At 32.7% G+C, this 25,558-nt stretch overlaps 1 protein-coding gene across 7 annotated transcripts in view; it reads right to left on the bottom strand.

Annotated features, from left to right (window-relative positions):
* The window catches only part of ZBTB20 (zinc finger and BTB domain containing 20), a 489,101-nt gene that overhangs the window by 330,065 nt on the left and 133,478 nt on the right, over positions 1-25,558 (bottom strand). For 4 of the 7 annotated variants that reach the window (XM_087937277.1, XM_087937279.1, XM_087937281.1 and 1 more), the window contains exon 3: positions 11,147-11,228. The exons of the other annotated variants lie outside the window; for them this stretch is intronic. The gene's annotated coding sequence lies outside the window, so the exon portion shown is untranslated. The remainder of the gene's footprint in view (positions 1-11,146; positions 11,229-25,558) is intronic. 7 annotated transcript variants of the gene reach the window in all.

Raw genomic sequence — 25,558 nt, 5'->3', positions numbered from 1 at the left:
AATGGAGCTCAAAGCTTTAGTATGATATCCAGCCTTCACATTCTGGCAGAATCTCCAACCAAGATATCAGTCCCTCCAAGTCAAATCATTGCACATATTCTGAATGCCCAAAATTATCTTGCTTTCATGGATTTATTCCATTTTAAGAGAGGGAAATATTAAAGGTGAGCATACTGAAGTCTTTATTTTAGAATAATTACTTTTGCAGCTGTTGTATGTATTATGTAAGCAAAATAAAAACTACTGTTTAAATTAATTAAACAACCTTTCTTTGTTAGATGCTTCAGAGTCCCACCCAACTGGAATATTGCATACACTAGACATTCATACATTCATTCTTTCTGTACAAAATACAATTAACTATATAAAAGTAAAAATGTTGAGATGGAAATGTAACTCCAATTTTGTCTGAGATTAAGGTGTATTTGCTTTAATATCAGATGGATTATTTGCATCTATTATTGAGATCACAAATTTATATGAGTTGATTGAGGCTAGCAGGATTACTTTTACTATGAATCAATGCGGTTGAGGAACAGCAGAAAAAAGACCTCACAATAAAGATAATGCGTAATATTTTCATTGACCCTTATATTTTTATATATTTGTAACAAATACTACTTAGTTCATCCATGAATAACTTGGAATTTGGTGCTAATTTTTGCTCATTTATTTTTTCTTTTCTCTCCCTCTCCTCTTACCCTCTCCTTCCCTCTCCCTCCCTCTTTCTTTCCATAAACTGATTCCAGATTAAAACACTTTAGTTGTCATCGTCAATGTTCAAGACCACATGTACCAGAAGACTGTGAAACTCTTAAGCAGCTATTCCCAATTTTATGCCTAGATATTTCTGACTGAGAATTCTGGAACTTGTCATCCAATGCATACGGAGGAAAAAATTTAAGAATTAATTGTTCGTATTCATCATACTCACACACACACACACACACACACACACACACACAGAGAGAGAGAGAGAGACAGAGACAGAGACAGAGAGAGAGAGAGAGAGACAGAGAGACAGAGACAGAGACAGAGAGAGAAAGAGAGAGCAGGGGCATCATATTATATAACATAGAAGACAAAATTTGGATGAAATCTATGTATGGCATATAATTAATATTTAAGGATTCTCTAAAATGTTCAGATGTAGGTCTTTTAATAATTCCATAATCTGTTCTATAAGTGTCCTGTATGCTGGCTGATAAACCAGAACATTTGGTTTTTAAACCTTGTATCTATTCCTATAATATACATTTATTTTTCTGGCATTGAGATTCCTAAATATAAAATGATAAATATTCTGTTCTAACTATATTATTCAGCCTGTGAAGTGCTTTTTAAAAATAATATTCCATTCAGTAGCACCCAAAAACAAAAAGGGATATAACATGTAATTTTACCTATTTAAAATAAAGCTTGCAAACAAAATATGTAAATTAGTGTTGACCTGTAATTCATTATAAATGTTCAATGCTGGGATTGCTATTAAGCATGGTCCACTCTGATCCTGATATTTGTCAGCATATTTTTCATGAATCTGAATTAAATGATATATTGGTTATTTATTTCATCTGAAGATTTTTTCCTTTGACACAGCATAGTACAAGTTGATTAGAAAACTCACAGAATTTTGATATAATAATTTGCAACTGCTTTGGGACAGCTTTACTTTTACACATTCTTTTCTTTCATCCCCATGAGTCATCTTATATTACATTTGCTTTATTAAAAATTCATACAATTTTACAAATGTTCTGGATTTATATATCTCCCTTCTTCTCTGCTTTACAATGTCTTATTTTAAATAATTTTTTAAAACTTCCTTGATTTTAAATCCTGCATACCAATCTCAGTTTAAATCCTATGCTTATTTGCCCGATTAACTATTGTTATTGTTGTAATATTAAAGTTTGAACATGAAATTAAAGCATCAGTTTAAATGTAAGTAAATCACATAGATTGATAATGTTTCTTCAGGGACATTTTGGCATTACTAACTTTTCCAAAGTTTTAAGAAGTATTCCAAATAGAATCAATTCAGGAGTTCTTTTAAGCCTATTTCTCATGTTCCTTTCTTTTCCAGAATTGAGCTGTTATTTATTTTCTCTTAAAGGTTATCCTAATTACTGTTGTCTTCCTTTGTCAAGGCTATCTAAGCAGCCCACTGCAATGATCTACTTCTTATACAAAGCACTGTACACCTTCAGTACTTACTGTCAGCTTATGCTTTGAGCAAGACCCCCTATGGGAAACTCTTAGATCATAGAAATGAGATTGTCATACCTATCAATATTTATGAAAACAAGTATCCACACTTCACAGCTACACTGGTTTCAGATTTATTTAATTTTGTATATTTAAAGCTAATCATAGTATAGAAGCCATGAGATATTGAGAGGATGTATATCTCATTTTACTTCATAAGATATAGCTCCAAATAGAAATAGAATTTCTTCTATTTCTAATGATGGAAAACAGATCTCAACATGCATCTAGAGGCATTAAAACTGCAAAGCGAATTTAACTCTCTCCATATTTGCCAATATAAGGCAAGTATCATGTAAAATCTACATAGTACATTTCCAACATTTGGTTAAATTCTGGTTTAGAAACTGATCTGATGAAAAAAGAATATAAGTGTAAAATAATTACATTCACTTATGGAAGGAATAAAATTGTGCTGATTTTTTGTTGTTGAAAATGTAGGTTTTTATTGATTATATCATAGGTGTTGTGGCTTAGTTATATCATAGATGTTGTGCCTATATTTTGCTATGTTTTGGTATCAACATAATTTTATTTTCTCATGAAATGATTCGGTAACATATAATTACTGAAAAGATACATCAAATTTCTACTTATATGAATTTCATTAGATAAAAGTTCTCACTGGAGAATAATACACACACACAACTGAAATAAAAATAAAATAGAAGAAATTCTATCTGGTTCACTACAGTTGACAGTGTGATATTTAAGAAGTTTCAATGTGGATGGATCTAACTCATTTTTCTCCATGTCTATTTTGTTCATATCTGATAATAAGTCTCTTTTGCTCCATTTTTAGTAGTTGTCTGTTACCCTTACAAGCTACTGACTATTCAGAGCTCAATATTTTCTTTGTTTCTTTATACTTTGTGTTGAGAGCTATGAAGCACAGTATCTTCCATACTTATTGAAAGTGCATCTGAAAAAGTATTCTAGGAGATATGGCACATTATGTGGCTTCTCCCTTCTTAGGAACAATATGTGAACAAGGCAGCAATTGCCTAGTTCAGCACTGAAAATGACAGGGCCTCATGAAATCTCACTTCTGGTGGATCAAATGCAATATGGTAAAATTAAAAGAAGCTTCAGATGATAAGACATTTTATGTACCTAAAACATGGTGGAAATATTTATAGAATGGTACACTAATCTATGTATATATGTTCCAATCTGGGCCCTAATCAAAGTCAAGCAATAATGTTACTTTGTTATAAAATATGAAGCAACTTCTTATTCACATTGTATTTATTACTGAAATGCATTGATTATTATGATGTAAAGAGAAGAAAAAATATGGAAATAGAATTTCATAGAAAATGGATCTTTCAAAGAGAAATCAGAAAATCAGAGAAATCGTCTCAGATACCCTGAAAATAAAATGCTCATATCAGGGATAAAGAAAAATGTATTGGCACAATGGGGAAAGATGGCAACAAACTGTAAAATGAAATGATTCCTAAAGATTACCTTTGCTAAAAAAATAATTATTCTACATGGTTTATGAATCATATGAAATTTATCAGAAATTGTTTTCAGAAATTAGTATCCTAGATAAAAGATAAATTCCTAAATCAATTATTACTTTTGATAATAACTGATTCAAGGAATACGTTTTAACAAAATACATTGTACAAGGATACTTCAAATCACACTGATTTTCAATGAAAATGAAAATTAAGTATTCTAGTTGAGTATGGCAAAAAAATCTGTAATTACATTTTACAGATATTTAATTTTAAACTGCTTCAGAAATTAGACATGCTTTTAAAATGTTCATTTGTTGCCATCTATATCAACTAAGCATTTGTTTATTTGTTTCATTTGGACACACAATATAAAGGAAGCATTCGTTTTTTACTGATATTTTTTAGACATTCATTTAGGTGTTGTATAAGTGAAGATGACACAACCACCCACACTGTTTTGATTTCTTTTTAAAAGGCTCTTAACAGCTTAACACAGCAGCTGCTGCTACTTTTCAGCATGACAACTTATTTTGTCTTACAAAGGCCATTGCATTTTGGGCATGATTTTCTCAAAATACATTCAGAAACCTCTAGGCTCATGTCTTTCACCTATTCAGCCTGCCAAAATTTACCCTAAGTATTCTTGCTTTATGAATACTCCTGTTCTATTTGTTCAGATAATACAAGGTAAAACTGGCTTTAATGTTTTCCAGAAACTGAAGTAGGATGATTCCAATGCAGTACAAATTACTTTCTTCAAAATATATTCCATGCAGTCTTCTGTACTAATCATTCATCCAGGTAGAATTAATTGTATGGAAAAGTTTCGGATAATGTAATATTTTATATTGTGATGTTTAGCTTGGATTTTTTTAGCCTCCAGTTTAAAAGCAGTCTCATAAATAAATTCCTCTGCCCCGTGAAAAAAAAATGACAACATAGCTAAGGCTTTTCTAACTTCCAAAAATTCTAGACCAACCAGAAATTGGGCTGGATAAGGCCAGGTACATCTCTTTTGAAAACACATATCTTGAAGAATTCAGGTAGCAGTGGTTTATCTGTCTATCCCAAACTTTCATGTAGCATGGTGTTCGCTGACAACAACAAAATACTTGATAAATCATAATGGAATCTCCTCCATTATTATAATCTAATCTCCTCTAAAAAACAAAATGTTTCTAATCCTATTTTCCCCCCATAATGTCCTCACATAATATAATTGCAAAACTACTGTATTGAAGTGGTACACTTATAAAAAAAACATGACACTAAAGCTTGATATGACTTGACAAAAAAATCACTAAACTCCCCTAAGTAAGAAAAATATTAGTTTGTTTTATATGCACAATCTATGAAAAGATAATTTACTTAGATCAGAAATATTGCATTTTGTAGGACTTCAATTTGGTACATACTTGGAGAAAGACTGGAAAAAAAGATGGCTGATATTCTGAGACATTCTCTGAAATACCCATTGCGACTCTCAGACTTGGAAAATGCAAGACACAGTGACAGGGAGTCAGCTTGATGCAGTACTAAAGCTAGAAACCCACAGACCATGAGTTCTAGTGTCAGCTTAGGCACAAAGCCAGTCGGGTGACCTTGGGCCAGTCATTTTCAGAATTAAGGAGGAGGCAATGACAAACCTTTTCTGACAAACCTTGCCAAGAGAAATGCAGATAATTGCCCAGGTAGTTGCTATGAGTAAAGCAACTGATTCAAAGATGCATACACATACACAAAAGCAATAGAACAGCTGATATGCAGGTAGTCGAAAGCACCAAAAAAGCACCATTCACAGTAAGTGTACATACAAGACTGCTGGCACAACTGAAAATTAGACATGAAAAACTTTGATGTAATATCATGGATCTGATCTTCTGCCTTTGTCTAAACAACAAACTAATATGCTATGCTTATTAACCCTCTGCTTTTAGTGACCTGTTCCTGAAATTAAATTTGAATATTTTCCTTGCTACATCAGCCTGGCTTAGCTTCATTGTGCATACAATTCAACATTTTAGTCTTGGATATTCTTGGTTCATTATACTATGATAAAGATGCAGTTATTCTTCCAATTCAGCAAACAGGAAATATGGGAAGCCTATGCTGCATTAACAGTATATCTCATTTTATTAAGCCTTGATTAACTGCTGATTAGAAATCCTACGGTACTGAATAAATATTTCAAAGCATACAAGAATACAATGAAACTCAGGCAGGTTTCCCATGGCTCATATTTTTAAGGAGTATGAATCATTTGATCTCAGTGGAATTAATTTTCCCTGTTTCTTCCATTATTTATTAGCCTGAGGGGTAAGGTCTCAGGACCCAAAAGTAGCTTCAAGTTTTTCACCATCTGTGCTGAAGTGAAGCCAATGCAAATTCTACCTTCATCTCTACACTTTTATGCCTCCTGCAATATTTCATTTCACACTTCTGATCTCTTGCTTTGGAAACAATAAAATATGCACATCTCATCAACCTGGAAGAACCATTTGTCACACATAACAAAAAATGGCTATCAAGTAATTCAAAGTACAGTATCTAAAGAAAGGGCCAAGAAAGCCTTAGGTGTCACAAAAGTATACCTTAAAAAGTCAAACTGCCATACTTTGTTAGTCAGCATGTACAGCACGAATATATCTTTGAACAATGCCTGTTGGGTAGCCAAAATTTATTCCCGTAACGTCTGCTGCAATATCATGCTTTAAGAGAACACAAACAGCAATATTGTTAGAATAATACCACAGTGACAAACAATGCCTTACTTTAAAGGTAAAAATTGCCAAGCAGGGGAAGACTGCTTATTAGAAATTTTGCTCTGGCAAGGTAAAACTTTGGCCAAAAATGGTAGTGCGGTATGCTATTTTTTTTAAAGTCATTATTGTAGCTACAATCTTGAAATCATAAGAAAGTAAAAATAATTATTGTGAGACAGTAGTTAGATTCAAATCCTTTGTAGCCTTCTAGTTGCATGACTGGCTCATCCATAAAAAGACAGAGCATTTTTCTAAGAGCAGTTGGTCACAGTGAACATTGGAGAAAGTTTTTGGGCAAGGGCAAAAAATGAGAGTTGCATTCTTTCCACTGATAAAATCTGAGTCATGATGAGGCTTCCAAGTTCTGGAGTGCTTTACCATGCCTAAGACATTGGTGTAGGCATCAGATGGTAATAGTAAGAGAATCCAGCTACCCAGTCAATTAACAATGGGTTTCCAATAATGGGAGCCAGTTCTGGGAGGAATGCCATTCATAATGGCTATCAACAATAGCAACAATTCCTTGCAGCAGGGATCAGTTGCCAAGGTGGCCAGGAAATTGGAGTGGCAAAAATCCAGATCAGTGATGGAACTTGGCACTGGATCAGGCAATTGTCTAGGATAAGTACAGCAGCCTAGGCTAATGGAGTAGACTAGTGAAAATGGTTAAGGTCCAAAAGTCAATAGGACCTAGAGAAATGAAGAGAAGAGCAACATGTGGAAGTTATAGGAGCTACACATCCAAGCCCCACATCATTGCAGCCAGAAGAATAGCACCTTCATAGCAGCAGGAATATCTCAGGTGGGGTACAGTTGGGACAGCAGCTACTCAATCAAACAGCTGGCAAGGGTTTCTTCCCTTTCATCCAGCAAATTTGAAGAAAAGGAAAGTCACAATGCTGCAGTTGTCTTTGTTAACAGTAAGAAAAATGAAGGTAAAAAAGATTTATGCAACTTAAATTAATTTTGAATTTGTAAATAAGCAGGGAAATGATTGATGTATAAAGTGAACAAAGAAAAACAGAAAGATATACTAAAAGCAAATGATGAAAATAACATAATAACTGATAATTTAAAGATGCAAACATATTTCATCTATATTACTCTAAATTATATAAAACTGTGTGACACTGTTGCTCTCTTTCAACCTAACCCATCTTACAAGTTGTGACTGAGAAAATAAGAAGAAGATGTGTTGGATATGTTCATCACCTTGAGTTATTTGTAGAAAATAATAAAAGACAGACAGACAGATGGAAGGAGGGAGGGAGGAGGCAGGAAAAAAATTCTATTTAAAGAAACAAAATTTATCAGAGATCACAGGAAAAAAGGGAAGGGAGGAATGGACCTTTAACAATAAGGGAGCTATAAAAAAGATCAAAATAAGGAAAATCCCTGGACCTGGTCATTTACTAGTCTCTTATAAATATTTTGAAGATGAACTACTAAAATTGTTGCAACACAAGATGAACTCTATTTTATAGATTGGGAAGCTACTTGATCCTTAGAGGATAACATAGTATTGATACCTAAAGAAAATTTCAACTCAAAGAAGTTTGTGAATTTTCTTCTTCAAATGAAATAAATTCAATAACAAGAGGCAATCCCCTTTTAGTTGTCATAAAACAGATTGGATTTACACCTTCAAGGCCAGAAAGAGTACATATCAAAGAAATAGACTGAGTGTTTAGAATAATGCGTTTATTTTTATAATGCTTCAGGTTACCCATATAAGTTACAGCAGAAACATTTTTACATTTAAACAAACTATTCTGTTAGAGATATCATTTAACTCTAGTTCCTTTTACATACCAATGTCCAGTTTAGCAAAGAAGGAAAAAGTCACAATATGTCACATGACAATGCTGTGATGACACGGGTTTGACACCCCTTTTCTATATGTTCAATACTTTAATCTTTATAAATAGTATGATGTCAATAATTTCTAATCAGGTTACATAAATATCACTGTAGTGAAACAGTAAAAAGTGTCTATGTTTATAAAATATAATAGAAAGAAAAAAAGAACTATAAAGAGAGACTAACAACTATTAAAGCATAATATTTTATCTTGCACAAGATATGCAGCTTTTGAAGGTTGTGCCCATTTTTGAGGAGAAGTACAGGATGGATGTAGGATTTCATAAGCTTTTATTTGAAACTACATCCTCCATTTTATTGAACTTCTTTCTTTTGAAGTAAAATTCATTAAATGTTGTCAACTAAAATATTTAAATATTTTATAAAAAATATTTCTTTGGTCTTTTTAGAGCTGCCTAACTCTAGCTGTCAGGATTCCGGCAGTTACCCCAATTAAATCATGAGTCTCGAGCCAAACTTCCAAAACTTCAAAAGGATTTATTGGGAGTTAAAATGTCTGGCACTGCCTGGTGTAGCCGACTCTGAGACACATAATTCATTGTCTCTTGACCCTGGTTTTCCCGTCAGCCCCTGGGTGTATCATAATTCATATTCTCCAATGGGACACATCCGTAGCCAAGAGTCATCAATTATGTTCTCCATTAGAATTTTGCCTGGCAGAAACTTCAGTCACCTAGTTACTATCTTACTCTAAAAAGACCATAGAAATATTTTATGAGTTGACAAATGTATTATTCACTTGCCTGTTTCCTACATTTCAAAGCATAAGAAAGTAATAAAATTATCAATAGTTTTGTCTACTTAGCTAAATCACAGCTGTGCAAATTCTCTCCAGGGATTATGAAGTATAACTTATGTTTTCATCTGAGTCTATTTAGGAACTATAATCACAGATGATGTCACCACAATGTCATGTTTTCCTGACTTTTTTCTATCTCATTTTGAAGAGTTACAAACTAAAAAAAATTAGTTAAGACTCTTGCAATAAAGTTCTGTTTTATTCTTTAATCATTGTCAAATGCAAAAAGCACCACAAATGCATCAGTAAAAGCACAAAAAACTGTCTACCATTTGTCTTGCCTATTCTGGAGATATTCTACACATTAAAAAGAAGGGCTGGGAAGCCATAGTTAACTTGCTTACTCCTTAGTTAGATGAACTCTGATACAATAAAATCAACTTTATATATTTTTACAAAAATTAATTAAGTACTAGTAAAACTCAACCATGCTGAGTAAACTGAGAATGAGCATTTCAGTTTATTTTCATATAAGCTTACTGCTATAAAAGTAAGGGTTATCAACTATCAAGAGGTATCAATTAGGAATACATCCAAAAAAGATAAGTATGAAATTAGCTAAAGGTAGATTTGTGTACTCCAAAGAAAATTCTGTTAAGTAAAGAAAATTTAAATGATATCAGGCATATCATTTAAAACATTTTTACAACCACCCATATTATACCAAACTCTGGGTGGCTCCCTCTCAAGAATTAAAACAACATAAAAACTATATTAATACTATTACTATTAGCATTCTTACTACTTCAGAAGAAGCAGATAGATTAACGGTACTTATTAAAAATTGATTAACCATCATATTTTAGAAAACCAGCTTGCTGAACATAAAGGCAAGAAATGTGACAAAGCAAAGCAAGATTATATGGAACCTACAGATAAGAATAAAGGTTCTAAGACAAAGAATAAGAGATAGTCATGAATTGCATGAAGTGACGGATGAGTTGAAGTCATAAACTGGAAAATGACAGAGAACACACATTCAAAGGCAGAAAAGAAAATAAAATGCAATTTTGTACATTGCAACTGGAATTATTATGAAAGCACAGTAGGATAATGAATGTTGACATATATAAAAATAACTGAGAAAGAAGGAAAAGAAACCAGCATTTTAAAGAAATGAAACCAAATAATATCTTGCATAATTGTGTAAAACTAAGTCCACTAGTCCTGTCCACTACTCCTAGAGAGAAAGGATAAAGATGTAGTTCTATGTATGAAAAGAAACAGTTCCAAAAACACTGTGATAGTTCTGCAATTCCTGATAAATACATTTTACCAATTCGAAAAAGAAGAAATTAGCAAAAGAAGGAAAAATTTTACACTAATTTGCATTTTAGCAAGGAATGTAAAACATAGTTTGGAATCTATTAAAAAATATATGGCCAACTATAAACAAATCTGCCAAGGTTACTAACTATTTAATAACAATTAAATTATTAAAGACTAAGTCTTTAATAAGACTTAGTGAAAACTGATTCCTCATATTGATCATCATGGGCATTATTCTGCCCATGGATTTACTTAGTGGAGCTAAAGAGTTCTAACAATAAACTAAAAGTAGATACTGCAACTTAATGTCCTTAAAACCTTTGATTTTGGAAATAATTTCTTAGTTCTCCAAAAGGAATGAACTGTACTATTTTGACCATGGTGTGCAAAAGTTCAGATATCCAAAATAAACACAAGGAATTACACATCTTATTATTTTATATATCTGAATCTCCCCAAGAAACTTTTTCCTATTCTCATTTACATTTAACACTGCTTTGACCTTTGAAAAAAAGGTTTAAAATATTCATAATTACATATGAATCAGGAAGCACAAACAAAATAATATGGTCTAACTCCTGCTATGTATTGATATGTGCATGTTTTTCTGTGTAAGTATATATAAGATGTACATCCCTAGATCCACATATTCTGTTTATGTGTGTTTGACAAAAAGTATTAGAAAATCTTTTACTTACAGGAATGCAATTCAATTCAACCTTTTTTGTTTTGTTTTTAAGGTGCAGTGATTTCAGCATCTAAAATGTAACTTCAGGCACTCTGAAAAGAAACAGGTTAAAATCTCTTTCAGTAATAATTGCTATTTCAGATTTAATTAAAAATTAAACTTTCATAATGTTTCACCATCCAAAGCAATGCATTATCAGTCAAGCATAGCTCTTCTTTTTTAGCTAGAAAAGCTCTTTCAGAGCAGTTTGTAACTAAGAAAGGAAATAAAGAAGACACTTCAGAGTAGAAAAATATAGCTCTCAAATAAAGGTTCGCAAATAGCATTCTGAAAGGTGGGGGGAGATGGGAACATTTCCCGAATCTTTATATCAACAGCTAACTTATTAAAATAATAGGCATTATATATATATTTAAAATAGATGAATTTACATACACATGATTGTGGGAGGAATGAGCAATAACACACACACACACACACACACACACACACACACACACACAAGGTTTTTAGGACAAAATTGCAATGAAAAAAGAACTGCACTTTTATACAGATATATGCACTAAATGGGAAATCTTCACAGTTTATTGATGTATTTCTATTATCAGGGTTGCTAAGGCAGATTACATTCACATTTTTAAAACTGTAGTATATTTTACTGTAACACTTTCACAAAATTGAAAAACAAAATGTAATGTACAATTTTATCCTAAACAACTGTTTAAAAATCTCTTTTCTGAGACAAAATTATGTAAAATCTATGTAAGAAAGCAAAGGAATAAGCAATAACTACTTAATTTGGGGGGGTTAGAAGTTGTGCTCATATATTTACAGGATTAAATATACTGTGGGTGTTTTTAAATGAAATATACAATACATTGGTGAATAGGGGTGTCAAAGTTTCAGGGTTGTAATGCCATTCCAGGAATAATGCTGCATAGTTTTTCAGATACAATAATATATATAGAGCACCAAAGCAAGAATAACAATAAAAAATAAAAATATGCCATCAAAAACAAAATAACAGCATATCCTACTTAATTTTTACTATAGTCAATGCAGCAAAATGTGATACCAGTTATTTACAAATATTAAAACACAAAATTCCCCTTCAAAATCAGCATATATAATCAGTTCATATAGCCAAAGAGTTGTTGGGATATGTAGAGACAGCAGACAATGAAGTCTCATAAGAGCATTTGTTTTGGTAAGAAAAAAGATTTTGATAGGACATTACAATATACCCCCATTTAATAATCAGTATTTGCTTTTTTCTACAGATATAGTTCCTGTGAAACAATATATCTAGCATCACATGAATCTTATATAGGACAGAATTTTAACTTTGAAACTGTGCATTCAATCATGTGCATGTTGATTTAGTTCTGAAAATCTACTCTGCCACTTACAATTTTGTGTAAAGATAAGTGGTAGCAGATAATCTATAATCACCAGTGCAAAATTTTCTCTTCATATTTTGTATTATTTTAGTGAGCTTAGATAGTATTTTTTTGTATTTTGCCAGAGATAATATAACTAAATAAGCCTTGAGTTTCATCTTTCATTATTCCTATTTAGTTATATATCCCTATAAGTTTATAGATCAGTCTTACACGTTAGGAATTTGTACACTATGTATATGTATCTATGTATATGTATTTTGTTCATACCCACAAATACAAAGACATTTTCCAATGCAAGATTTTATCTTCAGATTAACTTCATTACTGTAGTAGGCTAAAGAACTGTTCGGAATCAAATGAATACTTAATATGTACTTCAATCTGATGAGAAATATTTGAGATTTACTTTCCATGCCGAACAATCTAAGATCTCCTGGAATCAAGGGGATTTTTAAAATTTCAAAAAAGTATCTAATTTGAGTAATACAGCTTGGGCACACAGACTAAAATTTAACAGAGAGATATGAATGCCAGCATTCTGGGAGGAGTTATACTCCTCTTAAAGATTTAGGCTCATAGTTGAATATGCTGTTAAAGGCTTTAGTAATGGGAAGGACTAGGACTGCACAAGTGGGATGATTACAATGCTGAATATGTCATGTAAGTAACACTTAGTTAACTGCTTCCTGAACTACCTGCGTTTCTACGTGGGGCCATTTTTTTTTTGCTTTTCTAGAATACTGTAGTCAGATGATTGACCAGAGACTGTTCAATTGAAAAACAAAGTATGTTAATGATTAACTGGCATGATTATTAACATGCCAGTTAACCAGGTTTCTAAAGTAGCTTGAACTTGTGGGCACGATTGATTGATTGATTTACAATATTTATATGCTTTAAACTAATATGTCTCTAAATTTTCTCTTTATTATTTATTGTTTTATCATAGAAAATAAAGTACAAAACAGTAACAAACAAAATGACATTCAGGCCTAACAGTCACAAAAAAGAAAAAAGTCCAAAAAAGGAGGGGAAAAAAAAGGAGGAAATTACATTTAACATTTAACATGTAGGATCTAAATGTCTCTAAATTTTAATTAGATATTGTAATTTCCTCACATTTAGGCAGATGTGCTTTCATTAGTAGAAAAGCAAAATATAAAATAAATAAATATATTTTTGCATATTGGCTGATCATTCATAAAATATCCTAAAAAAATTTTGGACCTTGATTAATTTTGTAGCCTTTTTCCCTTTATTCAAGTCAATCCCATCTAAAATTCTAATAATATAAAAGAGGAAAAGCATACAGGTTAAAATGATATACAAACTTATCACAGCAAATGACAATAGAAAAATGAGGTACAAATGATATTTGGACAGTTGTTTCTTTGTTAAGATATTGTTATTCCATCGATAGTCAATTAAGATTCTGTCTGCCATCAACAGAATAATTCGGAAAGATACACATTTGATAATGCAGGGAAAAGAAAGATGAATTTTAAAAATGGACTGGATCATGCTGAGAGCTGCGGAGAAAACAATAAAGAAAAATACCACAAATGGATTCCCAGGAGAAAATATATTGGCACTGATTCAGAATGCTGATGATTTCTCCAGTCTAAGCCCACATCGCTTCTCCCTCCTGATCACATGACCTAAAACACAGCATATGTGCTTCCCAATGTACTCACACAAACATTCACACATAGCCACAACATCAGTGGGGAGCAAATATATTTACCCAAACACCTACACAGATGCAATAGTAACTTCTATTAGAGTTTTTGATTTACACAAAGAAAATACTAAAATCTCCAATGGCCCATTGCACTACACATCTTGTTAAAATATTCACATTATATCAATACTAAAACTCTTCTTAATAATAGGATTTCTTTAATAATAGAAATTATTTCATGAGAACACTTACTATTTCTAGAAGTAGCAATAACATATATAAAAATATAGTAACATGGATACTGTTCTCATTCATTCAGACTGAAGTAACTTTTCTAAAGGCATTAATGATAACAGAAGGTCAAGTTAGTGGATACTAATATTATCACTGGAAAAATGGATACTTTGGTAAGGACAGCTTTTCCTGACTTAGACAACTGATTCAGTAATTTATGATAGCTCTGTATTTTTCCAAATTAAATAGTATCATTCTCTTTCCTGGGTAATCAACAAATCAAAACCATGTGGATTTGCACATGCTTATTCATTAATAATCTTTATAAATATTCCATTTAATATTTTATATTTACAAAGAAATATTTTATATTTATATTATAGTTATATTTATTAATATCTGCAACAAAGATAGCATTTCTGTGTGTGTGCGTGTGTATTACACTTATAGCATTAAATAACTAAATTATAGACCATACAGTTTCCAAAACAACAGCCTCCCAGTTTTGCTATCATATATTATCTCTTTATTTGTAACTTTATTTTAAAGTATTTATTTTAAAATACTTTTAACTCCAATAGATTATCAATTAGATATTTAACCAATATGTAAAAAGAAGTAGAGAAACAGAATTAGGATACAAATACAGAATAACTGAATGAATGAAGACTGTGTAGCATAGTGCAGTTTTGTTACCATAAGTATTGTCTATTGTACCTACTTTTTCTTTAAAAAAAAAGATTTTTTTTTATTGAAGAGTCCAGCTATTGAAGCATTGACTGAAGAATCTTTTTAAACTTTAATGTATGTGTTGAAACATTCCAGGGCTAGAATTTTAAAATATACTAAATTATTCTTACAACAGTGATTAAATGGGCTAAGAATTTTTCATAATACCTCTTGACACTTCTCTCGTACACAGGGTGATGACGAAAAATAAGCTGGCTACAGAAAAACTATAGTATTCCAGTATTCCAACTGTTTTCTTGCACAAGCTGTCCCTAGATCCTGTTTATGTTCCTAAAGAACGGGAACAGTTGACAGCATGCAGCTTTTGAGAGGCCTTGCACAAATATATTTTTTTACTAAAGATATAATTTTTTAAGCTCAGTCTGAGCCTTCAGTTTATCCCAAATTTGCTTATATTCTTCATGTCTTCATAACATCTTAAGAATCTCCAATTTTTCAATAGTTGCAAATGCCCTGATTTTACAACTTCACTTTATTGTCTCCCATGCTTCAAATTACTACCAAAAAGAAATAATGTGAGTTAATGAGCAGGGGCTGCAATTATTTTAAATACATTCTGTTCCAATATAAATAAGTATTTTTGTAACAATCATTCTTCAGTAGGAAACTGGGTGGATGAAGGAAATGTGCTGGATATAAATTGTTTGGATTTTGGCAATGCCTTTCGTACTGGATCAACCAAGGAAATGTACACTGAACACAATGTAGAAAAAAAGAATCTGACAGCAGGAACATGAATTGTATTAGCTGAAAATTGAGGAAAATGTAATTGGAAATCATCATTAAGGCAATGAGAGTACTTCATTTTCATTAACAAACACTAGAAAACAGTTAAAAATTAAGGGGTTTTATAACCTAAAATACTGCATGAAAGATATATTTTTATGAAAAGATGTTCTTTCAGGATAGGCCTTAGCTTCTTCTTCAATATCTGTTTTTTGTTAATTTGGCACTGAATTATGTTAAAATATCTTGAATTGTTTCTTGTTTAAAATGTCCTTTCAGAAAACGAACATTCCTTTAATATTTCTTAATATTCTGTCGCACAATGGACTATAATACTGATGAATAAATAAATAACATTTATGCTGCAACCTTTATGCTGGCCACTTTGTCTAGTTTATTTGGAATTTTTTCCAAGGAAAAATATTAATTAGAATACGGCCATACTACTGCTTTTTCCTTTACTAACGTAATGGAAACTGGTACTTAAAAGTTATTTGGATATATGAAAATTCTTATAATACATTTTCCATTCAAGGAAGCAGGCCTTAACGTTGTTTAGGCACATAATCATATAAATAAAATAAGAGAATGGAGAGATATAAATGTCACATTCTATCATGCTCTTTTATGGGTTTTTGGAATTTCCTGACTTCAGAATTTCTTTATTTTAACATACTGTACATTTTTTTAATGATGGTCATTATGTAATTTATTTTTTATTTAAAAACTTAAGTCATGGGGGTCAAACTCAATCAAGTCACATGACATATTGTGATGTTTTTTGCCTTTGTGGAGCCAGGGTGAGCGTAACCTGTGTAATGCATCCGGTCCGCAGGCTGCGAATTTGGCACCCCTGGCTTAAGACATTAATCTAGGCACTTTCTTCAATCATTTAGACATGGTTTGATTGCCAACGGGTCTAGATTCTGTTACTTTAGCAATAGCTCCCCATGAAACAGTACACTGCCTTCATATTTTGAAATTTCTCATGTAATGTCTCATTGCCATAGGTCAAAAGTTTCACTTTTACAGGCTAAACATTTAATAATTAAAATGCATGAAAATGTACATGATTTAATTTTTATAATTTGGATTCTTCATGGGAAACAAGCAAGCAGGATTTTAAGGTCTAGGGAAGAATTTTGCAAATTTGTGAACTTTTAAAATAACAATTGTCATTCCAAATTTTAACACATCTTTAAATCCCAAAGAAAATAAATAACAAAGGTTAAAATATTGGGACATTCTTCTGTGCAATAATCAAGTTAGACAATTTGGAAAGAATTTTTTTAAGCTTAAAAGTTAAATGTGTTAAGATCTGAAGCCACTTTTTTGTTGAGATGAATGAAGACACCAGCCTTCATAAATCTTCTACACTTTGCACATATTTTGAAAGCTCATCACTGCTTAATTAGACAAAAAGATCTCATTTTTAAAAGGAAAATAAATTGCTGAAGGAAAAGTGCCTTATGGGATTAGAGAGCCAAAATTCAAGGTTCATGCCCTAAGTAAACATAACTTCCTTTATCACTCTTCATTCTCACTTTAATATTTACACTTATGGACACAATGTGAATTGTGTACCTAACCAGGATATTAAATATATTTCAGTATACTACGACAAAATTCACTGCATTAAATTTTTCACATTTCATGTACCAATAATTAGACAATATTTGTTGCCTGCAATATTCAAGTGAATGTATATATACCACAGACATATCCTCTGGCCTATTACCATCATCTTTAAATATAGTTTCCTTTACTGGTCACCACACTGCTTTGATATAAAATCAAAATGCATAAAATAACTAATTAATTTTGTTTCTTTCCTTAATAATGAAAGCATATTTACAAATGTAACAGAGTTCTGTAATTTTGCCAGACAATTTTAGATCTCACTCTCAGACACTGTATTTTAACATGCTTCTTTCATTGGTAAACTGCAGGAGGAAAGTTATTTTCCTTTGCTCTAAACCGCATGCTCCCCAGAAGGAGGAAATCCCACACAGTAAATGTATACAGAACAGTTTCCTATGTCTCTGTGCTGCAGAAAATCCCACTGTGTTAAGTAGGGTTCTGCTAAGGTCACTAAAACATATTACCCTATTAAACTGTGTTTCTTTATTGTTCTCTAAATGCTAATGAAATGTTCCAGTGTAGTGTTTATACAAGAGTACTTTAGAAAAGCAATATGCTAAAACTGTTTCTCTTAAAGTGACAGCAATTTAAGAGAGTGTGCTGCATAAACTGTTGCACAAACATTTGTTGCTTTACTCCTCATGCAATATTCTTAAATTAAAACATAATCGCAATACCATTTGACTGAGGTTGACTGGATTTTAAGAAAGTTCAATTTAATAATTTTAATAATTTAATGGATGGATGGATAGATAGATATAGACAGGTGATAGATTTGTGTATTAGCTTATAAATATCATAGTATTCCAAAAAGTATAACATATAACTTAAAGAGCTAGTACACTGTCAATATTAATAAACAATTTTTGGGGGGATAAAATAATAAAATAAAATAAAAATCAATTCTGAAAAATTTCTTCCTTTTCTAAAGGAGTCACTGTTTTTTTCCCCTTTAAAATTGCTGACTACCCGCATAAGCAATTCACATGGAAAGTTTTAAACTGCACTTATTAACAAAAAACGTTGCAAAACTGATGGACAGTTCATTTAACTTTACTCTCTATCTTACAGTGGATTTATCCTGTAACAGTAAGAGGTAAAGGTTCCCTTCGCATATACATACTAGTAGTTTCCGGCTCTTGGGGGCGTCTGCTCTTCTCCATTACAAAGGTGAAGGGCCAGCACTGTCCAAAGATGTCTCCATGGTCATGTGGCCGACATGACTAAACTCTGAAGGCGCACCGAATATTCTTACCTTCCCACCAAAAAGACCAGTACTGTAACAGTACTGGAAGCTTAATAATCACGTAAAATTAAAATTAGGAAGAGGGAAATAATTGATTCCAGAAATTTAAAAAATGATCATTCCTAGATGCTACTAGCTGGAATTCCCTGACCAATGGGTCGGCAGCATATCTCTTCTGCTGGCCTAGGTGGGGCAGGCCAGTTTCATAGGGACGAAGTTTCATATTCAAGTACCTGTATCCGTGTCATGTAGGGTTTAAGAATAATAGCCAATGCCTTGAATTGCACCTGGAATAGCAATAACAATAGCACTTAGACTTATATATCACTTTACAATGCTTTACAGCCCTCTCCAAGTGGTTTACAGAATTAGCATACTGACCCCAAAACAATCTGGGTCCTCATTTTACCCACCTCAGAAGGCTGAGTCAACCTTGAGCCTGGTGAGATTTGAACTGCCAAATTTCAGGCAGCCAGTAGTTAGCAGAAGTAGCCTGCAGTACTGCACTCTAACCACTGCGCCACTGTGGCTCAATATTAAGAAACAGTGGCGTAATATGAACCACTCTAGGGCCCCAAAACCTGCCTGTGCCCATGCACTTTTTAACAGTTGTAGTTTCCAGATACTCTTCAATAATAGCCTACATCAACATATCAATCTGCAAACCTGATTTTTAAAATATAATTGACTAAAGTAAATAAGTTTCATTTTATTTAAAGATTTATAGGAATACCTATCTTAAAATAAAACAACTGAATTACAAAAACCAGAAAAATCTAAGCACAACCAAAACTAAAACCTCTATCGTTCCCTCGCAATGTCCCCAACCCAAAGACCCTTGCTATAGCCTAGCACCTGAGTAAAAAGCCAGATCTTGATGGCCTTCTGGAAAGCTAAAAGAATTACTAGCCTGCCTTTTCTCATCTTTTCCCAATGAATTCACTAGGCTTTACTTCTAATAAGATATTACATAGTTATTCTGTTTGGTCTTATATAGCAGAGTTCCCCAACTCTTCTGACTTTATGGACCAGTGTCGGGCGAGGGGAGAGGGGATGGTTTTGTGTGAGCAGTAGGCAACTGTGTGTATGCATGCACCTCTATCGATGCAAGTGGCAGGCACGTGCACCCACACTCATGAAAATGGAGTGTGCATTCATGTGTTCACCCATTGCTCATGCAAGGGGAAATGCACACATCCAGGCTCGTCTGCCACTGTGGGCAGCCTCGTTTTGAATAGCTCACTACCTGATAGTGGCCATGGTCTGGCAGTTGGGGACCCTATTATATAGAAATACTTATAAACATTGTTCATCTGTCCATTTGCAATTTGTTCAAATTCCTTACAACCATAATATAATATAAATATAATCCAATGAATCAGTTTTTTAAAGACAGACAATCTGAATTTACAGATAACATTTTCAAATATATTGGATCCCTTTTACCTCCCATCTAGGTGCAATTCTCATATTTTGTTTCTTTCAAGCAAAGATACATCTGTTGCTGACGTAGTTAAATCCCTTTTCCAGGCCAGGTTTTTATTTGAATGTTACATTTTTCTACTTGGAATTTTGCTAACTTAGAATAACAACTTTTACAACCCACCTGGACTGTTAGAAATATGTCTATTGTATTTATAGGACACATGGATATTTGTAAAGTTACCTAATACCTAGCACACTGGGAGAATAAGTTATTGATACTGCCAGTTACCAAGTTTCTGTTACTCTAATAAAGATGAATATACCAAACTGATTTTTCCCCACAAATGTATATCTTGTATTTTGATTTATTACTAAAATATTGCCAGAGCCAATTTCTTAAATTATATGCTTTGGAAATGCTAGTTTCTAAGAATTTGGTCCACAAATTGCATAACTAGAAAGCATCTAGAACTATAGTTCACGCATACTGGTTAGACAGCACCGTTATTGTTGCGAAATTTGTTTTGCTTCTAAATATAAAGACTGTGGAGTGTTTTGTGTTTTCTGAGCTTGGTTGTTTACTTGCAAACATTTCATTACCGAACTAGGTAATATCATCAGTGCTAGGTATCAATGCATGATCAAATCAGTATCATTGCATATATGTAGAATACTATATATTTTTTTCGCATGGAACTATATATCAAGAACTCAAACTAAGGTTTTGATCCCAAATGACATCAACTGAATTACATAGACAAAACAGGTATTCTTGCCCTCATAATAAATATATATATATATATATATATATATATATATATATATATATATATATATATATTTATTTATTTATTTATGGTCACATTTGTGGCAATTGGTCACATTTGTGGCAATTGGCAACAGGTTTGCATTTAAAACAGTGATCATGTGGTCTTCCCAACTGGCTTGTGACAAGCAGAGTCAAAGGGAGATTTACTTAATAAACAGTGCATTTCCTTAAAGACTATAGAAAAAATGGATCTAGTTATTTGATGGTTTGTTTTATAACTGCACCAACTTACAGTACAATTTTCTTTTTAAAACGTTAAAATTCTATGCACCAGGCACATTTTAGCTCCCCTTTTTCTTTGTTATGCTGATCTATTTGCTGTGTTGTGATTCACTGGCAGCATAGAAAATAAGTAAATGTCAATGAGAAAAACATCTGCTAATCAAAGAACACCATGGATCTGGCTATAGGACTCTGTCTACCATTTTTTGTGTATGCTCTCCACATTCCATTACATTGTAATCTGAACTGAATGCTGAGGGAAATGGCGTATAGAAATGTTACAAAAATCAGCATTTTTCCTTAAGAGGTACCAAATACCAGGGGTGGGATTCAAATTTCTTAACAACCTGTTCTGTGCCTAGAGCCTGGGCAGGTGGGTGGGCCAAATACCAAACCGGTTCGATGTCAGCTGCCCTTCACAGCTGCAGGTTCTATAGAACCGGGCCAAACCGGCAGCATCCCACCCCTGCCAAATACTGGCTTCCAGATTGCTGCATTTTTTAGATAGAAGAAATAGGTAGACAGCTAGAGAAATGATGAGTTCACACTGTAGCTTTTTAGTGGGACGACAACATAATGGGCAAGATTAGGCTACACAGGATCTGAAGGAGCCAAAAGTACTTACAACATCTTTAAATAATGAACAGGCACTATCCTTGATTCCATACACCACTGGTCACTTGATTTTACCTTGAAAGTAATGGCTGGAAAAGCAAATAAATAATACATACCTTGCAGTTTCATTGGATGTAATCAGCTAAAGGGGAAAACATTTACTTTAATATTGGTACAAATAAGGAAAATCAAAGTGCTGTCAAATTTCGCAGCAAATTGCCTGGAAACATTTATGGTTTGCCTGAAGCCAAATGTAATTATAACTCAAACAATTGCTATTTTTCTGAGTTGCAAGCAGGAATTTTTAAAAAGGAAATACAATGATCCCCTGAAGTGGACTGAATAGTACACAATAGAAGCTATTAGTCTATTAGTGCCTGTAGTTCCAAACTTAGAAGTAAAATACAAGGCAGCATTTATTTACAAATACATACAAAATCAATAAAATAAATTGCATGAAATAAGAAAATAAGGGTTATTTTTGTTTTTAAAAATAAAATGGTGGGAAATTTCAGAGAAGAAAGCATGTAGGGTAGATACATCCTCACAAATTTTAGTATATTATAGAATTATGTCAAAAAATAGTATATGGAAAAACTGCAAATTTTCTTATGATTTAGTTCAAAAATTAGTTCAAATTATTACCAATGCAAAATTATAAGTGATCAATTCAGCAGGTTTTGATTAACCTGTGAGAATGGCAGAATGCAGAACAGAAATAATAGAGTTTTGCTGAGACACAGTTTTTTGTTGTTGTTCTGGCCCTGTTTTGGTTCTATATGCACCCCTGAATATGCTTTGTAAAACTGTCTGCAATTGCTGACCTCAACCTCTCTAGACTAGGACAAGATCTCAAGGATATTTAAGTGATTTTAAGTATAACAATACAGAAGAAAATATATTTTAGACAAATATCTACCCATAAAACTGCGATGGTTCAGCGGTTAAGATGCTGAGCTTGTCAACTGGAAAACTGACATTCTAGGGTTTGAGACCTGAGTGCCGCATGATGCGGTAAGCTCCCATTACTCACCTCAGCTCCTGCCAATCTACCGTGTTTCTCCAACAATAAGACCCTGTCTTATATTTTTTTGCCACCAAAAAAGGCACTGGAGCTTATTTTCAAGGTATGGCATCCACTGACTAACTTCATTTGTGCGCGTTGCCCCCCTGGTCTCCTTTTCGTTGTCAGAGGCCTTCAGGAACTTCTTCTGCGGCCAGCAAGGCTTTCCTGAAGGCCTCTGCAGTAGATAACAGAGCTCCAGATCAATACGGAGATCCAGATCAATACGGAGCTTTGTTATCAGCTACAGAGACCTTCAGGAAAGCCTTGCCAGCCTTGCCAGCCGCAGAAGAAATGGGCCAGCAAGGAAAGTTTCGGGCTGTACGAGGCCTGGCTACAATTGTCCAAAGGTAAGTAGTAGGGCAGGTCCATTCCTCCCATCCCCAACCTAACTTAATTTTTACCCATCTACTCTAGAGTGGGCGGGATCTTAATTAGGGCTTATTTTGGGGGTAGGGCTTATATTGGTCACATGTGTAAAAATCAAGCTACGACTTACTTTCAGGGTAAACTGTATTTTCAGGGAAACTTCCCTGTTTCGAAAGCATTTAAATGCAGGAATATAAATAGGCACTGCTTTGGCTTTTCAATTTTTAATTTTATTTTTACTACTTTTTGTATTTTCATGCTGGCCACACAGCACAGGCTTCCTGTGAGAACCAAAGACAAACACCACCCCTTGCATTGGTCACGACTAGACACAGCAACTTTTAAACCTTTTACCAATGTCGAAAAGCATCTACAGATGTGCCTCATTTAAGAAACATGATACAAGAGTTCAGAGATTAAACAGAAAGCAAAGTATGACAAAATAATCTCTTTGTTTTATTTACTGATCAGGGAATAAGGTGAGGTACAACAAAATTTCTTAGTTATAATCGTGTGTTCCTGATTATTAACCATCACATACCAATAGTTGCAACTTTCACATTTTTTCCATTATTACATTTTAAAGGGAGCTAAGAATATAAAAATCACTGATGTAACATTTCTGAATGTAAAATAAGCACATTGTAATTGGTAGGTGGGTATATTAAATCACAAAACATAAAAATGATGATGTCATGTTTACTGGAGCAGATAATGGCAGTTTACCTGCTTCCTAAAATGATATGACAGTTCAAAAGTTATTAAGTGAACGTGTATAGGAATATGGAAGTTTCACACGTTGTCTACACATCTCTGCAATAGGTCTTTAACTATATAGAAAGAACCTGTGAAATGGACAGACTTTGTAATGTCTTACAGCACAAAGATCCATATGTAATGTCCTGTTCTACTTCTATAGAATCTAAAACATATATACATGGAAATACTTTCTTTCATTTAGATATACATATTATAAAGCACATTAAATATGTTATTGAGGTCGCACTTTAATGCTGAGGTTTGCATATGTCTGGATTGTTATGGTTAGAATACAACCTTTTTTAAAAAGGAGAATTAATGCTAAACTTAAAATTCCCATTTATATATTTTAAAACAGAAGTTGGCACTTACAAGCATGTAAATAGTGTTCAGTGTCTGCTGATTCATACAACTTTTACGCATACTTTCAACTTTCCTGTATCACTGTACATTCCTGAGTTTGTAATGTAATGCTAAACAAAATGAAATTAAACTCTCTTTATAATGAGACGTCCTTTCTGTTAAATTTCACTTTATCTATCTACTGAAAAGTGAGATATTTAATATTATTTGTCCATTGCCTTCTACTAACATTCTATTAGATGGAAACCGAATAAGGATATTAAGATAAATGCTATCTAATGCTGCTTCCCAAGAAAAGGCAAAGTATTGAATTAAATTTAAACATTTTAAAAATATTTTTTGTTCTTAAAAGTACTTAAAAGTACTTAAAAGTAAAAGAATACTGAATCTAATTGTGATTTGAGAATAAGACACAATAAAATTTTCTTTTAAGTAGTAAAGTATGAAAATATTTTCCCCCTCTCTATACATACAACCTACTACCTGCATGTAGCATATTTCCTCTTAGAAATCATCATGGTGTAGGACTATAAAAATATATATTCTAATTGATCATACTCTTAGGAGTTAATTTTTAACTGACCAATTTTGGATTTTTTAAAATATATCTGTCAATTGAAAACCATCAGTCTGTTCTGAACAGCTTTTAACACATTTAGATTTTTTTGTCATAAAATATTCTATTTATTTCTCAGCAGCTGGTGTCAAAAAAGTTGTTGTTTTTAAATATTACTCTTAAATAAATAAAATCTGTTTTCATATTGTGTAAAATTAGTTTTGCCTGCTGTGAGTTTGTGGCATTATGAAGTGATCAGTTCTCTCCATGAATTATTTAAAGAAAGGCTATCAAATAAACTGATGGAGGCGTAATATAATATGTATAATTTGTATAAATCTGGCACTTGTGCATGTACACAGCATAGATCCTACTTGCTCCTTTCCCACTTGCTGTTACACTGCTTGTCCTATATATTTTTCAACAAGTGAGGGAACATCTTCTTTTTCTATAAATGAGAGCATCACCTTTCTATCTATTACATACAAAATGTTTCTTTGACAATATCAAGTATATATTTAAATAAGTTTATCGCCCGTT

This window comes from Pseudonaja textilis, chromosome 7, assembly GCF_049901715.1.
Source record: "Pseudonaja textilis isolate UNSWEBS1 chromosome 7, rPseTex1.2, whole genome shotgun sequence".
Taxonomy (NCBI): domain Eukaryota; kingdom Metazoa; phylum Chordata; class Lepidosauria; order Squamata; family Elapidae; genus Pseudonaja; species Pseudonaja textilis.
Note: the sequence above shows the minus strand (reverse complement) of the source record. Positions and strands in the feature narration are given on the sequence as shown.